The sequence below is a fragment of the Miscanthus floridulus genome, chromosome 16 (genome assembly GCF_019320115.1).
Source record: "Miscanthus floridulus cultivar M001 chromosome 16, ASM1932011v1, whole genome shotgun sequence".
Lineage (NCBI taxonomy): Eukaryota > Viridiplantae > Streptophyta > Magnoliopsida > Poales > Poaceae > Miscanthus > Miscanthus floridulus.
The window spans coordinates 39,612,518-39,630,236 of NC_089595.1; the positions used below are offsets into that span (position 1 = coordinate 39,612,518).

Sequence of the window (17,719 nt, forward strand, 5' to 3'; positions counted from 1 at the left end):
TGCTGGCAGCACAACCTTTAGATCGGACTAGGTTTCTGTGAGTGAGATTGCGGCGGCTCCGTTGAACCTCGTGGCACGAGCCATGATCACCACCTCTCTTTTATATGTGCTGTGCGACAGGGGCCCACCAACCATATTAGGGTTGGGCTCCCCCGATCAGGGAGCAGAGACAAGGGCTCAATAGGCCGTTGGGCCTATTGGTGGAGATCAACTAACAAACGCGAGGCTTCGACTGTGTCTCAAATTCAGGTTCAGTAGTCTCATCTGCCTCCAATGCTGCAGACATGGAAGGACAGCCATGATTTGCGTCGCCGGTATCCTACGTGCTGAGCTTGGGGACAAGCTAGAACTCAAGGAAGAAGGAATGTAAGGAGATGGAAGGTGCTGTAGCACGGCTGGCAATAGAGATCGAAGAGTGGGGCTGAGTGGACCATGTAATGAGTAGTTGGGCCTTTTGCTAGTGGGCTTATAATGGTCTGCTCGTTTGGGCCGTAGGCGGTAACGGCGGGTAAAAATGCCAATGTCTAAACTCTGTGTTGGTTATGAAATGGATAACGAATTCCGTAAACCTGTCTTGTTCTTCATTCTGTTCTTCTCGTTTCCATTCTTGCTGCATTCTCTGAATCCTATCCCTATTATCCACTCAGTTCCCTTTAGGCACTGATTCGGTGCCTAACACCGGGATTACCAAGGAGATACTAGCGTTTCTTTCTTTGTTTTTGGCTGCCACGTACAGCACCAGGCCTAAAACTCCTCTGTCGATCAAAGGAGTATAGCCGTATAGGCACATATATTCCTTAGAAAAACAAAACTGATTTCACTCAGGATGAATTAGCACGAACAGTGTTCTGCATTCCCAATGGTTTGGTCGCCGGTACATCCATCGACGGCCTCATGATAAATCACACGTTCACGAATCACGCAAGCTATTATATGTTGGAGTTGTTTCAAATTCACTCCAGGATATAGGCCAGGCTTCTGACGGAGCGAAGCGGAGGCCCGTCACCGGAGGCTTGGGCCGGACCGTAGCGGAGTCTGAAGCCGGCCCATCAGGTCTCGCCCCTGTGCTCGGGGGGTGCGGGGGGCGGAGCCCCCCGCGGTACGGTACGGTATATACACCCTTGCTAGGGTTTCGTGGAGACTTGATTCTCTTGTAAGCAGTCATAGGCGTGTAACCTAAAACTCTTGAGATAGTGAGATTGTTGCTGGCTGGTGTCCGTGGTTTTTCCCCTTCACATCGAAGGGGTTTTCCACGTTTAATCGTGTGTCTCCTCTGTGGTTTGATTCTTTACTTCATATTCCTATACGTCGTTCATAACATTATACATATATTAGCACACACGTGCTCACGATTTATTCCACGTAGTAAATAGTAACAAACATTCACATCTGCGCAAGTACAGAGGCGATCAAAGATATGATATGATGATGCCATCACATGACATAACCTGCATGCCTGTTATTGGAGCTTGGAATCGCATACTCGCATTCAGCAGACGTAGTACATGGGGTCGGGCACCTTGAAGGTGCGGTCGCCTTCCGGCGCGCCGGTGAGGTCGCTCCACTGGTCGCCCATGTTGCCCACGATGCGGTACCCGGCGTCCACCAGCTTCTGCCGCTCGCCGGACTTGTACGGCACCACCGACGAACCCAGGGACGACGGTCTGCAAGGCACGAACACAGGTGACACAGGGCCGAGAGTATTTTGCGCATGCAGGGCGTGTGATTTGGGCCCTGAAAGTGCATGGCCCTAGCGCGGTAGCACTGCGTACGGCCTATGAAGGCCCACCAGGAGAGAGAGCATGGGCCAAGTGGACGTAGTGGGGAACAAAAAAAAACAACTTAGGTTTGTTCCTTCCTTTTTTTTTCTTTTGTTTTTTTCCTTTTCCTTATAATATTATCCTTGTGTGCCATGTTTCAGCAATCTACATTACAAAATCCCACAGTTTGTACACGTCCAATTTTTTTTTATATTTAATCTTTTGAAACATACTTTGTACGCTCTTAACATTTTGATAGGTTGCTCTTCCCTGATCCCAATCGATTATCTCTCTCAGTGTCTAGCCACTGCCACCTCCTTGGATGCCACCTTGGCTGCCGCCGACCTCGCGGCCCACCACCTGCAGCCGCCGCCCCGTCCTTCTCTAAGCTTGCACTTGGCCGTCCCCGTCGCTAACCCCGTCCTCCGGTTGTCTTTCTCTATCCGCTTGGCAACGCTCTCGTCGCCTTGCTTTTCGCTGGTCGAACCGCCTCCTGCGCCAGGCCGACCACGCTCCCCGAGATCCGTTCTTCTAAGGCCGAAGACCTCCCTCCCCTAACTGGAACCAAAGGAAGAAGAAGCGCTCTTGCTAGATGTTCATGCGTCAGCACCCGTCGCTATAGATGTCCATGCAGCCCGTGGCCCGATAGCCCGGCACAAAGCCCGCTTTTTTAGCCCGACATGAGCACGGCACGGCCCGGTGGTGAGCGGGCCCGGGCTAGGACGACCCGAAGGAGCAGGCCATGCCTGGGCCGCACCCCAGGCATGTGGGTTGGCACGGCACGGCCCGTTATTTTGTTACGGCCCGACAAAAGGCCTGGTATATATATAAAAAACCAACCAAACCCTAATCCCAAACTCCCCATTCCATCCCAACGCCGCTGCGCGGCCCCTGCTCCCTCGACTTCTCTGTCCTCTCGTCCTCACGCTCGACGCGTACGCGTGTGGGAGTGAAACCCCGACTCCTCTCGCTCCCTTGCTCGACGCAAGGTGGCCTAGCCCCGAGCTCCGCTCGCCGACGTGGTACGTGGTGCGCCGCCCCAATGATGCCACTCCGCCGCGGGTTCCTCTCCTTTCGTCCCTCTACGAGGCCGCGCCATGGGGTGTGAGCGCGGCGTGCTCGAGCTCTGCCCCACTGGCCGCCGACGCCTCGAGCTCCTGCTTCGTCACAGCCCACCGAATCCTACCAATCCCCTTCTCTTCTCACCGGATCCGGCGTCGAGCGTCGCCACCGCCTCCCGCCTCTCTCAAGTCTCTAGCTCTATGGTGGGCTATGGGCTGGCCCGACATGCTGGATGTGCCGTGCTCGACGGGCCGGCACGGCCCGAAAATCAGCCCATAGAGCTGTGCCTGGGCCGATGGCAAGACACGAAGCCCTCTCCGGCATGGCCCGGGAGGCACGACGTGCCGTGCTAGCCCGACCCCCATCGGGCCGTGCCTGGCAAGGGCCCGTTCCGTGCGGGGCCAGGCCGGCCCGATGGACATCTATACCCGTCGCGGTTCACGCACGTCCAATAAGGATTTGGCCATCGTCCTGTAGCTGCGCCACTGCTTGCTAGATTGACAACCAACTTAACTACATACAGTTTCTTAATTGGGTAGTAAAATGGTGCGTCTTAAAACTCTCCATTTTTGTTACAAAAGAAAAAAAAAAGAAATGAATCGGCTGTTTGGGAAGAACAAAGGGGAGGAGAAGATCCATTTGAATACCATTTGTTTGATGTCAACTATAGTTCCCTTTTTTCTCCTAAAAATTCGGCCACCCTACAATTTGCTTCACCCACTTGCATCTCGCCGATCGAGTAATCATTTCCGCCAATCTTAAAGTGTCTGATTTGGTGGAAATATAAGCACGTGCGATGCATATATGTAGAAAATCCTTCTTTTTTGTGGTGTACTGTATGCAATCCTAACCCATGAATTGGGTCCTGAGTTGAGCTGTCCGTTGGCCCAGAAATCTCCAGCCAGTCATCCAGCATTCTTTTTTTTTATTTGACAAGAGGACAAGAGGCGCAGGGAGGGAGTTGGGATATGCGGCTGTTAAACGTTTACGTACTTGAGCACAAGCTTCTCCCAGGTGTGGTAGCCGGCGCTGCGGAGGTTCTTGATGGTGGCCTCCTGCTCGGTGTCGTGCCTGCCGGTGATGAACACCACCTTGATGCCCAGCGACAGCAGCTTCTCGTACAGCTCCAGCACCTCCGGCAGCGCCGGCGCCGTCGCGTTCGCCACGTACTCGTCGAAGTAGGTGGCGTTGTACGGCTCAGCCCTGCAAGTACGCAGAAGCCGGCTCTCGTCATCAATCATGCCGTCGGTTCGTTCACTGCAACTACCTGCAGCGACTCGCTCGGTCGCTCGCAGTGTCTGCAAACAAGCACCCACGTACGTACCCGAAGCCGGTGTCGGCGTAGTAGGGGAGGTTGGTGAGGGTGGTGTCGTGCAGTCGACGTCGAACACCCACACCTCTTTCCCGTCGCCGCCGAGCTCGAGCCCCTCGGCGTAGGCGGCGGCCTCGCCTGCCACCACCGCGCAGTCCTGCCTGAACAGGTCCCCGTACATGTAGTCGCGGACGTAGCTCCGGCACTCCGCGGGGATGCTGTACCAGTCCCGGATGTTGTTGGTCTCCACCCCGAGCCGCCAGCTCGCGCACGACGCCACCGTGGAGGTCACCATGTCCAGGTGCAGGTCACGCGCGCGTGTCGCGCCGGGCGCGTGAACCACCAGCAGCAGCACGAGCAGCGACACCAGCGCATGGCGGAGGAGCAGGAGCTCGAGCGCCATGACGAACAACTGGTGCTTCGTCCGAACCACTCAGTTGGTGGCTCCGGCCCCTCCTGTCTTTTTAGGAACAGGAAGAAGTACTGCTCACTGCTCAGATTTCCACGAGGAAACGTCTGAGTCAGCGTACTATACTCACAATTTTCGTTTTTCAATTTGTCGACTATTGGAGTGATGATGATCAAGCACTGTGCACTGATTTATTAGATTTGTCTCAAGATGTCCGGGACGGCCCGTTCTTGGGGGGTGTTTGTTACGGGGACTAATTTTTAGTCCCTGTCACATCGGATGTTTGATATTAATTTAGAGTATTAAATATATTCTAATTATAAAACTAATTATACAGATGGAGACTAATTTGCGAGACGAATCTATTAAGCCTAATTAGTGCATGATTTGACAATGTGGTGCTACAGTAAATATACGCTAATGATGGATTAATTAGGCTTAATAGATTCGTCTCGTAAATTAGTCTCTATCTGTGTAATTAATTTTATAATTAGAATATATTTAATACTCCAAATTAGTGTCCAAACATCTGATGTGACAGTGACTAAAAATTAGTCCCATGAATCAAACACCCCCGAAATCTCGTGGCATTGGCATGTCAGCACGTGCTAGAGTCAACTGTAGAAGTAATAGGTCTGCGCCTCATTGGCCAGACGCCGCTTTCGAGGCTGACACCGTACGTCCTGGAGCGTGAATGATTAGATACGGTCTCAGCGCAGGTTTCACAATTTTTTATTAACGTTAAATAAGCTGACATGATATGATACAAATTTTTAAAAAAGGGAGGACGAGTTTTATAGTGATAAAATTTGTCAGTACTATTTTCATCGTACGAGGGTCAACTAGACCATAAAACCTTCCACTAAGGTCTTGTTTAGTTAAACCCCAAAGTCTAAAAAGTTGCTACAGTACTTGTCACATCGAATGTTTACGGTCCGTGCATGGAACATTAAATGTAGACGAAAAGAAAAACTAATTGCACAGTTTGGTGGGAAATTGCGAGACGAACGTTTTGAGCCTAATTAGTCCATGTTTGAACACTATTTGCCAAATAAAAACGAACGTGCTACAGTAGCCCCAAAATCCAAATTCACCCAACTAAACAAGGGCTAAGACTGTAGTCTTTCTTAAAGTATCCAACTGATTAACACCCATAGAGACTTTAAGGTGAATCCCATATTCTTTAATTGGGGTCCCTCATATGTATAAGATCCTAAATACTACCTCTGTCCTAAAAAGAATGTAATTCTAAACGTATTCTTGGTTAACGTGTCTAAAGTTTGACCACATATATAACTAAAAATATTAATATTCCCGACACCAAACAAGTATAATATAAGAATATATCTCTTGACAAATCTATCGATACTCATTTCAAATTAAAAATATAAATATTTTTTATGTATAGTTATTAAACTCAAGTTACTTTACTATGTACTACGCTAGAATTATATATATTTTTTTATGGACGAAGAGAGTAGATTCTAAGGTGGCTCCCAATTTACTAATAAAGAAACATATTGTTATCTCCTCCTCCGCGGCTCTTTATCTTCAATCAATCCACTCACCTCCCATATCTATCCCAGGTGACGACGCCTCTTGCCCGACACCGAAAGCGTCGGCTCCACCGGCTCTCAAGTCCCTGGCACCTCCGCCTTCTACCCCCTCTCTAGTCCCCGTCCCCAACATCGTTGTCCCACGCCTGCTCCATATCCACCACCGGCCCACCCACAACAAAGGTCGTCCAGCTCGTCATCGCATGCCTGCATCCACACTAGCCCGTCCATGTGTCTCCTTCGTCCACACTCAACCCCGGAGCGCCTCTTCTGTCCTCCATCCGCCACTGGATGTTGTGGACTCTCGTCACGCACCTCTTCTCTAGGCGCCACCACATACAACATGCCCATTTTTGGTGTCGCCGTGCTGCTATGTAAATTTATTGTTTATTTAATGCTTGAGATCGAGTCTCTATCTTGAGGCCAGTCCTCAAGCTTTTCTAGCTAATATCTCCTTTGAGGTTGAGTATGGTATGTATGTGGTCAGCCTTAAGGTCTTACCTATTTCATACACTCCATATGCCCTTCAACTCACTCTCTAAATCCTCATTTCATTTCAACAAAAATCACTATGTATCTTTCTACCTTTTAACAACTTCTCTATATTTTGTGTATAGTTTGGAGAGCTAGGGCCTGCTTGGATCCTTTACCAACCTTGCCTAACCTTGCTGGGTAAAAATATGTGTTTGGTAGAAGATTTAGAGAGTAGCTTTGCTGAGCGAGCTTGCTTGCCTGAGCAAGAAAAAGCTTGCTGATCTAGACGAGCCAAATTGGCTCTCTGGCTTAATCAAGGAAAGTGCAAGCATCGATGGGAGGGCATGTGCTTCTGATTGTGAACAAGCTTGCTTCCTCATAAAACAACAAAACAATTCACTCTTTCTTGCCTAACCTTTGCTCGGCTAGGCTTTGTTAGCGTTGCACTGCTAGCCATCCTTTGCAAAAGAACCAAGCATGCCCCTAGTCCCATTCTTCATCTTTGGCTAGGAAGAAACGAAATAGATGATATCAATAATTATAGAACTAATTGAAGAAGTTGTTTGGAGGATTTTTTTGCACCAAAATTTCTAATCCCATCAAAATGGAAGTATATAAAGAGACTCTTGGTGTTGCCCTGAGATCCTAATGCTTCCCAGTGTTATCCTAAATGGTAAATAGTCGGTCACTATTTATTTAGCATATAAGTCGTTTGGACAGCGTTTAAATGGAATTAAATGGACTAAATGGTAACATACATGTCAAATGTGTGTAAAAGTCTATTTATGTGTGTAAAAGTCAAATGTGCTAGAAAGTATACATATTTACGCATGTAAAAAATAAGTATCGACCAAATAGTTTTATAGGAAAATTAAATCCCACTTCACCTCATATACTTAAGATGTCAATTAGTTGGGTGCCAAATGTGGCAGTTGTGATCCTCCTTTTGATTAAATGGTGAATTAAAGGGCCGATTAGCTCATTTATAATTCTATTTAGATCATTTAGATGGTTTTAACGGAAAACGTTTAATTCACTCTTTAAGGCCTAAACGACATGGGTGACTTTCGTTTATCGTTTAAACACTATTTAAATGGACTAAATTGCTGTTTAGGTGAACAATGGTGCTTGGCTAGAAGTCAAGTTGTAAGATTCAAGCTATATAATAGTGGTCATCTATTTGTCTACAAAAAGTTTTAAATTATTATTTGGTACTACTATTTACCTATGTCCCACTATAAGGACCAAGGATAACTAGAGTGGTTTTATAGCCTATTAAAAATTTCTACAACACAACACTTAGGCAAAGTACTTACATCAAAAGACAATCCTAATAGCCACTACTTTGCCTAGCCTACTCACCACAAACCAATCCCCCTGGATCAATTCTAGTAGCAACGATCATCAACTAGATCACACATAAAAGCTAAGGAGGCAAGCTAACTGGCTAGTCGAGCTACATCAGTAAAGAAAACTAACCTACCTAAGCTACTCAACTACTAGAGCTACAACTAAAACAAGCAACTAACTACACAAACTTAAGAACATGAATGTAAAGCGCAAGTGTAGCTAGGATTGGAATCCAACAGGGCAAGAGAAGGAGACAAAGATCCATCCTCGAGGTTTGGTTGCTTGCCGACAACTGAAAGCCCCATGTTTGGTTTTGCTAATTCAGACAACTAGTGGACTAACCTCTACTCTAGTGTTGTGATGGAGATAGGTTTGGTCCACACCAAGGTTGAGCAAGGATGGAAATCATGGAGGTGATGATGGTGCCAAATGGTTGTTGGGACACGGTTATTAGACGCGGAGGACAAAGTTCGCAACAGCTATAAGAACTGACAGCTAACGAGTTTTGTGAACAGTGTGCAGGGAAAGGAGGCCTAGGCCTTCGCTCGGGAGATCGCATGAGGTGAAGGCCAGGGAGCTACGGTGAAGGCATCAGGACGCGGTCGGGGGCGGAGGCTCTCACGACATGAGCGAAGGCTATGGCTCGGACGCCAGAAGCGAAGGTCAGGAAGCCCCGGCGAAGGCTTCCCGGGCGGAGGCCCCGGCGAAGGCTTCCCGGGCGGAGGCCCTGGAACTAGGGAAAGCCCTCGCTCGGCGGCATTACTGGGCCATGGGCCGATGACGGGTCGTCGATGGTGGCCCAACAGGCAAAGGCGGTAAAGGAACGAAGATACCCAACTGCCCTAGGGGCTTGCATTAGCATAGGAATATTCCAAGAATGTACTATAACCGACAAGGAGTAGAAAATGTAGAGTAGCTCTAGCAAACAGTGCCCTATAAAAGGGGGGAGTCAAACTCTGTACAAGTTAGAGATATACATTTATAAAACCCTAATCTGGCTAGGGCCCACCTTTCATTACTCATACCTTCACCCAGGGCACAAGGCTGGGCAAAGGCCCTTGTTGTCCTTCTTTATCTCAATCGCTGGAAATTGAAGCTTTCCAACATTGGCGCCCACCGCGTGTTGGCCAAGCAAGACCCATGATGGCAAGAAAGAGAGCAGCCTCCGCTAGGATTCCCACAGAACCCTCGATGAGAGGATGACCCAGGCGTAGTGCCCACAACACCTACGCTAGCGCCCCAGAAGATCAAGTTGAAGAAGAGCCCGTGGTCGAAGACCAGCCTCCAGCATCAAAGGAGCAGCAAGCCCCAAATCCCACTCCGAAACAAGAGCTTCAACAACTACAGGCTCAGTTGCAGAGCATGCAACAAGAAAGAGATAGGATCACAGCAGCCTTTGCCACAAATCAACAGGCAACCCAAACATCAGCTCAGGCAGCGGAGATCAGGCAGTAGCTAGCCATCCTATAGGCCGAGATACAAAGTATGCAGCCTTCGCAATCTAACTTCAACACGTCCAACCAGCTCCACTCAGCAAATCAAAGCCAACCCAACCCCCCGCCACGTACCATAGCCCAACCAACCTTCCGCACACCCTACACTTCGCCGCAAACCCACAGAACCATCGATCCCAAATCACCACTATCTGAAGGCATCTAGAGCTCACCCTGGCCCCCCTCCTACAAACCCATCACGTTGCCCAAATTCAATGGAAGATCAGACCCATGATAATTGATCATGAGTTTTATGGCAGCAGTAGCTTCCGCTGGTGGAAATGAAGCGGTGCTAGCCAAATCTTTCGTCATCGCAACTGAAAGCGATGCACTAGCCTGGTATTCGATGCTGAGGCTAAGTTCTATCTATTCATGGGAAGACCTTCGCAATAAGATCTTAGCAAATTTCAAGTGGTTCACAAGTGAATCCTTAACTTCAATGGATCTATTTTAATGCAAGCAGAATCAAGGAGAAGCCTTAAAAGACTACTTCTAGAAATTCATACAAATAAAAGCAAAAGCACCCAATGTCCCAGAGGACGTTGCTATCGAAGCAGCAATCAAAGGCCTTTGCATAGGACCCTTCACAACTCATCTAGCCAGGGAAAAGCCAAGGTCCATCGAAGACCTTACAATGAATTTGAGAAGTATTGCAGATCTGACAATGACCTCCGCAGAAGGCTAGAAGAACAAAACCAGGGCAAGCAGTTCTAGGGTAGCAGCAAAAATGTCCAGAAGGGCAACAAAAGCCAAGGCCAGCCGTAGCCACAGCAAGGGCAAAGCCAACAAGTCTTCAACATAGAACAACAAGGAAACAGCCAGCAGGGGCAGCAACCAGCGAAGGTAGGCCCAAACAACATGCCTCAGAAACAATCCGAAGGCAAGGGAAATAGCCAAGGTAGGAACTAGAATAGAAACCAAAACCAAAAGCAACGAAGGTAGTATTATTTCTTCCATAGAGAAAACAAAAGGCACATCACTAGGGATTGCCCAGATGCCAAGGAGACCCAAGAAAGGATCAAAAGCAGAGAAATTCCGCCACCTCCGCCACAATAACCCATAAGAGAGGTGAACCATACCTTCACAACATCTCAACAGCAATACTGCCCAATTTACCCAAGCCTAAACTCCACCCAAATTCACCCATCCACTTTAGCCGCTGCCAACTACCCAAACTTCCTACCCGCATGGAGACCAAGTACTCAGCAGCAGAGGCTGACTAACAGCCAATGGGTAGAAGCCAACCTCACCTACATAAACCCAAGGCCTCCACACATAACATTCATTGATGCCAACCAGCCATCCCAAGTACACAATAGATAGATAGAGGCATTGCCTCCACCTCCACCAACATAGCTGGCAACACCCAAAAACAAACCCAACCCAGAAAACCAACTCAACCCTCACACACACCTACCCACCATCGGCATGATACTACCTATAGCAGGAGTCTCTTTGATGGAGTTCCAGACAAAGAAACAGAAAAAAGATCACCTTAGGTTGATCAACAACATAACAATTCAAGGCCCAGTGCGCTACACAGATTGGTCGAAGACGCCAATCACCTTCTCAGAACAAGATTTGTAGCTGGAAAGCTACCCTCATACCAACTCCATGGTAATCAAGGCTAACATTGTAGGATGGGAAATCAATAGGGTTCTCATAGACTCCGGAAGCTCTGCAGATATTATCTTTGTCAATGCCTTTGACCAGATGAAACTAAGTACGAGTCAGTTGCAGCCTTTGAACTCACCATTAATTGGTTTTGGAGGAAAGAGGATCGATGCATTAGGAAAAATATCCCTGCCAGTCTCCTTTGGAGGTCAGGAAAATGCAAGAACAGAATATGTGACCTTCGACGTTGTAGATCTTTACTATCCCTACAACGCCATCTTTGGAAGAGGGTTCGTAAACAAGTTTAATGTGGCCATCCATATGGGCTACTTGTGTATGAAAATGCCAGCCTTGCACGGAACCATTACTGTCCACGGCAGTCAGAAGGAGGCAAGAAACATAGAAAGAGTCATCTATAAATCGCAGCGCAATATTAATTCCGTTGAAGTAGCCAAAACCAACTCACCGGAGCCTCCGGACATATCGAAGGAAAAAACAGATCTCAAGGATCAAGAAGAAACAAAGATAGTCTCATTGGAAAAACTCTTGATCTATTGATAAGTTTAGCTTTGCTCAGGGACTAGCAAGGGTTAAGTTTGAGAGAGTTTGTTGACAGTAGTTATCATCCATCATAAACCGTCAATACAACTTGAAATAATGCATAAAAATGATTACCAACATAGACTTAGGGGTTTAAACCGACAGTTTCCATGAGTTTTGATGAATCTGTGTTTTTAGCAGTGTTCGCCTACACGGCTGTGTAGACCGATTACTCGGCGTGTAATCGCTACTCGGTAGCCGAACGTGCAGTTTAGGCCATAAACGGTAGGTTACACGGAATCGCCGTGTAAACGGTAAAAAACGGTCGTGTAATCGGTCTACACGGCCGTGTAGGCAAACACTGGGTAATATTTTGAAAATAATTTATCTATATTATTTTCAAAATATTACAAATGTTTATGATGTGTAATAAGTACCATTAGATTAGTTGTAGAATATACTTTCATAATAAAATTATTTGAATATACAAATATTATCTATGTTATAGGAATATATACACAGATTATTATAGTTATTTTTACAAATAAAGTAAAAACAAGTAATCTGTGTAAAATCGTGTACACGTCGTGTACACGGTCTAAACGCTACACGAGACCTCGCGTGACTGTCTACCGTTTACCGTTTAGGAAAACATTGGTTTTTAGTAGGGTTATTTTAGAAAAACCATCAAAGGGAGATCAAAACGTCTAATTAAACCGCGCTTATCCGCAGCGAAACCGACTCCAAAAGATTCCAGAGGACTCTAGAAGCCATGTCACCGAAGTAGAGGGCAGGAAGCTGCTAGGTGGGGCCACTCGGCCCCACCTATAGGCTGCTCGGCCCCCTGGGCCTACCTGTCAGTCTCTGCTTCGACATCAGTTCCTCCACCGCCTCCTAGGATTCATCTATGCCATTTATTTAAGTCATTTGATCCGAGGGCTTAGGATTGATGCTCTGGCCTATATAACCAGCCCCTGCCCCCCTCTAGAGCACGCTGCCATAAGTCAAGATTAGATCAGAAATTAGGGTTTCTAGAGAGAAGAGAATAGAGCTCTAATTCTTCAAGTTTCTAGTATAGGCTAGCTAGCAAGGTTGAAGTAGAGTGTGGGTTATTGCTTAGGATTCTAGATCTGCCATCTAGAGATTGGTATAGCAATTGTATCTCTAAATTTATGACTTTGTGCTACTTCAATATTATGTTTCTATTTATTATGTTCCTAGTTTGCTCTAGTTATATGCTTGATATAGTTATGATTGATGATGAATTTATGCATATGTTCGCAAAGCTGTTAGCTCAATACTCAAGTGAGTTAAGTGGTCAACACTGTGTAAGCATGGTGCTTAGATATTGCTTGCCTACGGATGCATTCTACACTCTTGGTCATGTAATAGATCACGGATGTGACACTCCCGTTGAGTCCTTTGTAGTCGACTCCCTGTTTGTAGAGCAAGTAGAACACGGTTGCGATAGGAGACAAGCTCTGTTCTTGATCTTCCTTAGTAATGTTCCTTATGCATAGATCCATAGTTAGTTATACTATAGATGAGAGTGTATATACTTAGGTGTACAAAAGACTTAGTAAATAAGGAATGACTTAGGAATCTTTTGCTCTTAACAAATCTCCTGCTTAGTCATACTATATTTTATGAGTCTCTATTTCTATCTCTAGAATACCATTATTACCTTACATTTATTATTTATTTATCATTTGACTTATCCCTGCCATAGCATGAGAGTGGTTTTATCATAAGTATATATATATTTGTCAATATCTCTATGCCAACACAACTCCATAGCTCCTCCCTATGGACAGAATATAAATAACGATACCTAGCGTACTCCTAGGTGAAATGCTACAATAGTATATTATCTGTGCTCTTGTGGATACTTTAATATACATATAATTTTCCTCTAAGTTTTCAAGTGTCATTCATAATTACCAACAACGCATTTCTGGCATCATGCTAGGGATGACAACTTAGTAAAGAGTGATGCTAAGAAATGTGAACAAGTATTTCTGGCGCCATTGCCGGGGAGGGGCACATGGCTAAGAGAATTGACCAAATAAATACTTATTGATAAAATCATAACACCTCTGCTTTAGCTGGCTTACCCTTGTTTGTCTTTGTTCATATCTTATACAAGGTATTGTAGGATTGGTTGTGATTTACCAATAATTTCCATCAATCAGAATCAACCAAAACAAGAGAAAGCTCAACACCAGTTTCTGAAGCTATGGCTGACAAGACCCTGTGTGAGTTCTCTGCTCCAAGCACCGAGAACATTCGCACTGGACCAACACTCAGAACTACCAACCTTGAGTTTGAGCTCAAGCCATTTGAGTGGCCCTTGCGACACCCCTGATGAGTCTAGCTTGTCAAGCTAGTTAGCTCATGAACCATCAGATGGGGACTCACCACAATGAGGACATAGGTTGCCGCAAGCTACCGAAATTCAGGGGTATATCTTGTGTCATCTCTTGCCCTATGTGGTTTGCTCACTATCACTCTTGCTCTTCATTCAAACTCTTGTTGTGTGGTAGTTGCTTGTGTAGCCTAGAGTAGTAGTAGAGTTAGTTGTAACTAGTAGTAGTTGCTTTTGTTAGTAGCTCTTGCTAGTTTTGCTACTTTTTTAGCTTGTTTAGCTAGTTTCTCTAGTTGGTAGCTTGCTTGTTTGTGTGACATAATCTAGAGACCAAGGTACTAGACTTGTGTAGAGGCTTACATTGGGTGAATTAGAGCTAGAGCAAGTAGATGCTAGTAGGGCCTTATTTTCTACTAATCAACTTTTGCTCTAGTATTTGTGAGTTTGTAGTAATTTTTTATAGGCTATTCACCCCCTCTAGCCATCTACATTCCTATCAGCAACCTACGTCCTTGTTGGGGGTGAGTTTTTTGGTGATTGCTTTGCACGCTAAGCAAGCTCTTCAAGCTTGACCCTTTACGTGGGTGCCACAAGAAGCCAATCAACCAAGAGCACTCAAACTATCCTCAAACATTCCACTAGAGTTGCACTTCGTGATCTTCCTGCGGATGAGCACAAGACCCATCACAATCAACTCGATCAAATCCACCAAACAACCTCTACAAGGTGCTTAATGATCCACCATATCTCCAAGCCTTCTAGGTGGTGGCAACGACCAAGAGTAATAAGAAATACGCTATGCCAGCGATGAACTAGTACCACTAGATGCAATCTCACTAAGCAAATGCACTAGGTCTCTCCCAATCTCACTCTATATCAATATCTATACTAGCAAGTGAGTGAGAAGTGTGCTTGAGCTCTCCCAGGGTGTGTGTAGTAGTCAGTGTCCAAGAGAGCCAAAATGGCCGACCATCTATTTATAAGCCCTTCCAGTGGCGAAGCTAGAGCAAATGGATGGGGGTGCCCAACTTCATCATGAATATAGTGACTCATATGATGTTCAAATAAATGGCATAACTAATTTGTTATCTTTAACATCAAAACTCAACTTCTAATAATGGCGATGTGATTTTGGTCAAAACATAAGCAAATGGTATGGGCAAGGGCAATAACACTCACCATTTATAACAAAATAAAGACCACATTAATCACTGTAGCATAGTGATTGAAACAATGCCAAAACGATGAACAAAGAATGTCTCATATAGCAAAATATGTGATCCAACCTAAAAAAAGAGAACAAATAGGTTAATTATTTAGCAAATAAAATGTACAATTATCCATTGAAGTAGATGCATTGCATTTGTATTACCTCTTAGAGATCATATCTACGCTCTTTTTCTTCCATGGTTATGAAACGACGACTAAACTTTTCAGAGTTTTATAACGAGAACTCCATCGACTAGCAAGAAACATCTCTTGTCCATTCTCCAAGTATTTTTTCTCACCTTTTCTCTCATGTTAGGATGGTAAACATCAATTTCTTTCCTCATATTTAATCTCTTTATCCATTTGATTTCATCTGGACATAACTTTCCATTAGCATCGATCGTGCCTTGAGCTTTCCGTTTATAATACCTCTCCATGGTTACCTATAATTTATTCATTTGAATAATCAATTTGCAGTTCACAATTTCATAATTCACATATAAATAATTTAATTGAGGATGAACTTGAGGATAAACAAAAACACTCACCGGCAGTCCGGCAGCCACAGGGGGCAGCGATGACCGATGGGAAGCAGGGAAGGACAGGGACCAGCGAACCGCGGACAGTAGTCAGGGCGAGGGCGCTTAGCGAGTCAGACCTCGGACGCTCGGCTCAGTGCAGACTGCGAAGCGGATGGCGGCACCGGGACGACAGGTCGGCAGTAGGGGCACGCGGCTTGGCATGAACGGTGTCTCACAGCGCGGACAGCGGCTCCAACTCGCCGCTCGCGAAGCAGGCGAAGACGTCGCATGGAAGGAACCGCGAGCGCCCCCTGCGCATGGGACGACGCTTGAGCTTTTTTTTTAAGCTGGACTGCTGGGAGAAGCGGCGCTGTGGACTTCTTGCCTCCTTGGGCTGTTTTTTTAGGAACGCCTTCTTGGGCTGGTGGGGGGTGCCTTGTCTTGACCCATGGGGGTGCCTATAGGGCCAAATTTTGCCGGTCTATAAGAATTTCTGGAAGAAAAAAGTCCACATTACCTCCCTCAACTTTCGTGAATGTCCGTTTTTCCTCCCTGAACTCGAAAACTAGGCAAAACACCAACTTTTGAAACCGTTCATCATACCTCCCTGACCCTGTTATAAGCAGTTTTGAAGGCGATTTTGTCTTTTTTTATTTCGGCTAAATCTTTGAAAAATTATAGTAAATCACAGAAAAATCATAAAATAGAAGATCTACACAGTGAACCTATAATATGGTATGCTTTAGTATAAAGTTTTTGCTATGTCTTTAGATCTATGCTTTTTTGTAATTAATTGAAATAATTCATAGCTGCAGTTTCTATGGTTCAATTATGGTGAAATTTTTATGGTGGGCTAATTATTGTATGTTTGAACTGTAGTAAAAATTTCATATTCATTGGATTATGTATAGCTTAGTTATAGATTTATTAGTTATACATGATCTAACGAGTATGAAATTTTTACTACAATTTAAGCATATAATAATTAGCCAACCATAAAAAATTCACCATAATTGGACTATAGAAACTGCAGCTATGAATTATTCCATTTAATTATAGAAAAGCATAGATCTAAAGCCATAGTAAAAACTTTGTACTAAAGCATATCATATTATATGTTAACTGTGTAGATTTACTCATGTGGAGTCCAATAAAATTAGATTTTCTATTTTATGATTTTTCTGTGATTTACTATGATTTTTCAAAGTTTTAGTCGAAATAAATAAAAAAGAAAAGACAAAACCGCCTTTAAACCGCTTATAACAGAGCCAGGGATGTAAGATGAACGATTTTAAAAGTTGAGGGAGGTGTTTTGTCTGGTTTTGAAGTTCAGAGAGAAAAAATGGACTTTCACGAAAGTTGAGGAGTAATGTGGACTTTTTCCTTTCTAGAATTAGAGGGGGTGCCTGGGCACCCACGAGCCTATATTGGGCTTCGCCCCTGAGCCCTTCAAGAACTAGCCATTTGGAGCTTATTGGTGGGCTATTTCCGTGTACACTTGAGAAGTCCCGTGACCACTAGAAATGTACCATCGGAGAATGATTTATGAAGATCCAACGACTAAGATCAAATATGATCTAGCCATTACACAGGGTATTCTCCGGTGCTCGCTGATGGACACTGTAAGTGCAATCAAGCCCTAAGTAAGTTTTGATGATGTTGGCCACATAAATAAAGGACTAATGGCTTTTGTTAAGTGTTGACAATATATTATTTTTCGATGGGTGCATAGAACACTAATGGAGACCCCAAACTCAAAAGGATGTCTTGGAAGCTCAAAGGCCTTGTTTACTTTTATATTTTATCTTTTGAAATTGAGCACATGACAAGTCTTACTATTAAGGGGGATACTAAAGGTAAGATGGGATGATCCAATTGCTCACAACTCTATACACAAACATATAAAAAACATCTAGTATACACAGAAAGCTAGAAGCTTTTCATTCCTATTCTTCTCTGGCCTACGGAACCTCCACACTTAGAGGCGGATCCTCCGCGTGTTATGGGTGGAGCCTCCGCGCTCTGCCTGGTCCGCCATTTTGTGGAAGCAGTGG

The 17,719-nt window shown here is 45.2% G+C and overlaps 1 pseudogene; it reads right to left on the reverse strand.

Moving 5' to 3' along the window:
• Positions 1–1,320: 1,320 nt before the first annotated feature.
• On the reverse strand, positions 1,321–4,756 carry LOC136512764 (acid phosphatase 1-like; annotated as a pseudogene).
• Between the last annotated feature and the right edge of the window lie 12,963 nt (positions 4,757–17,719).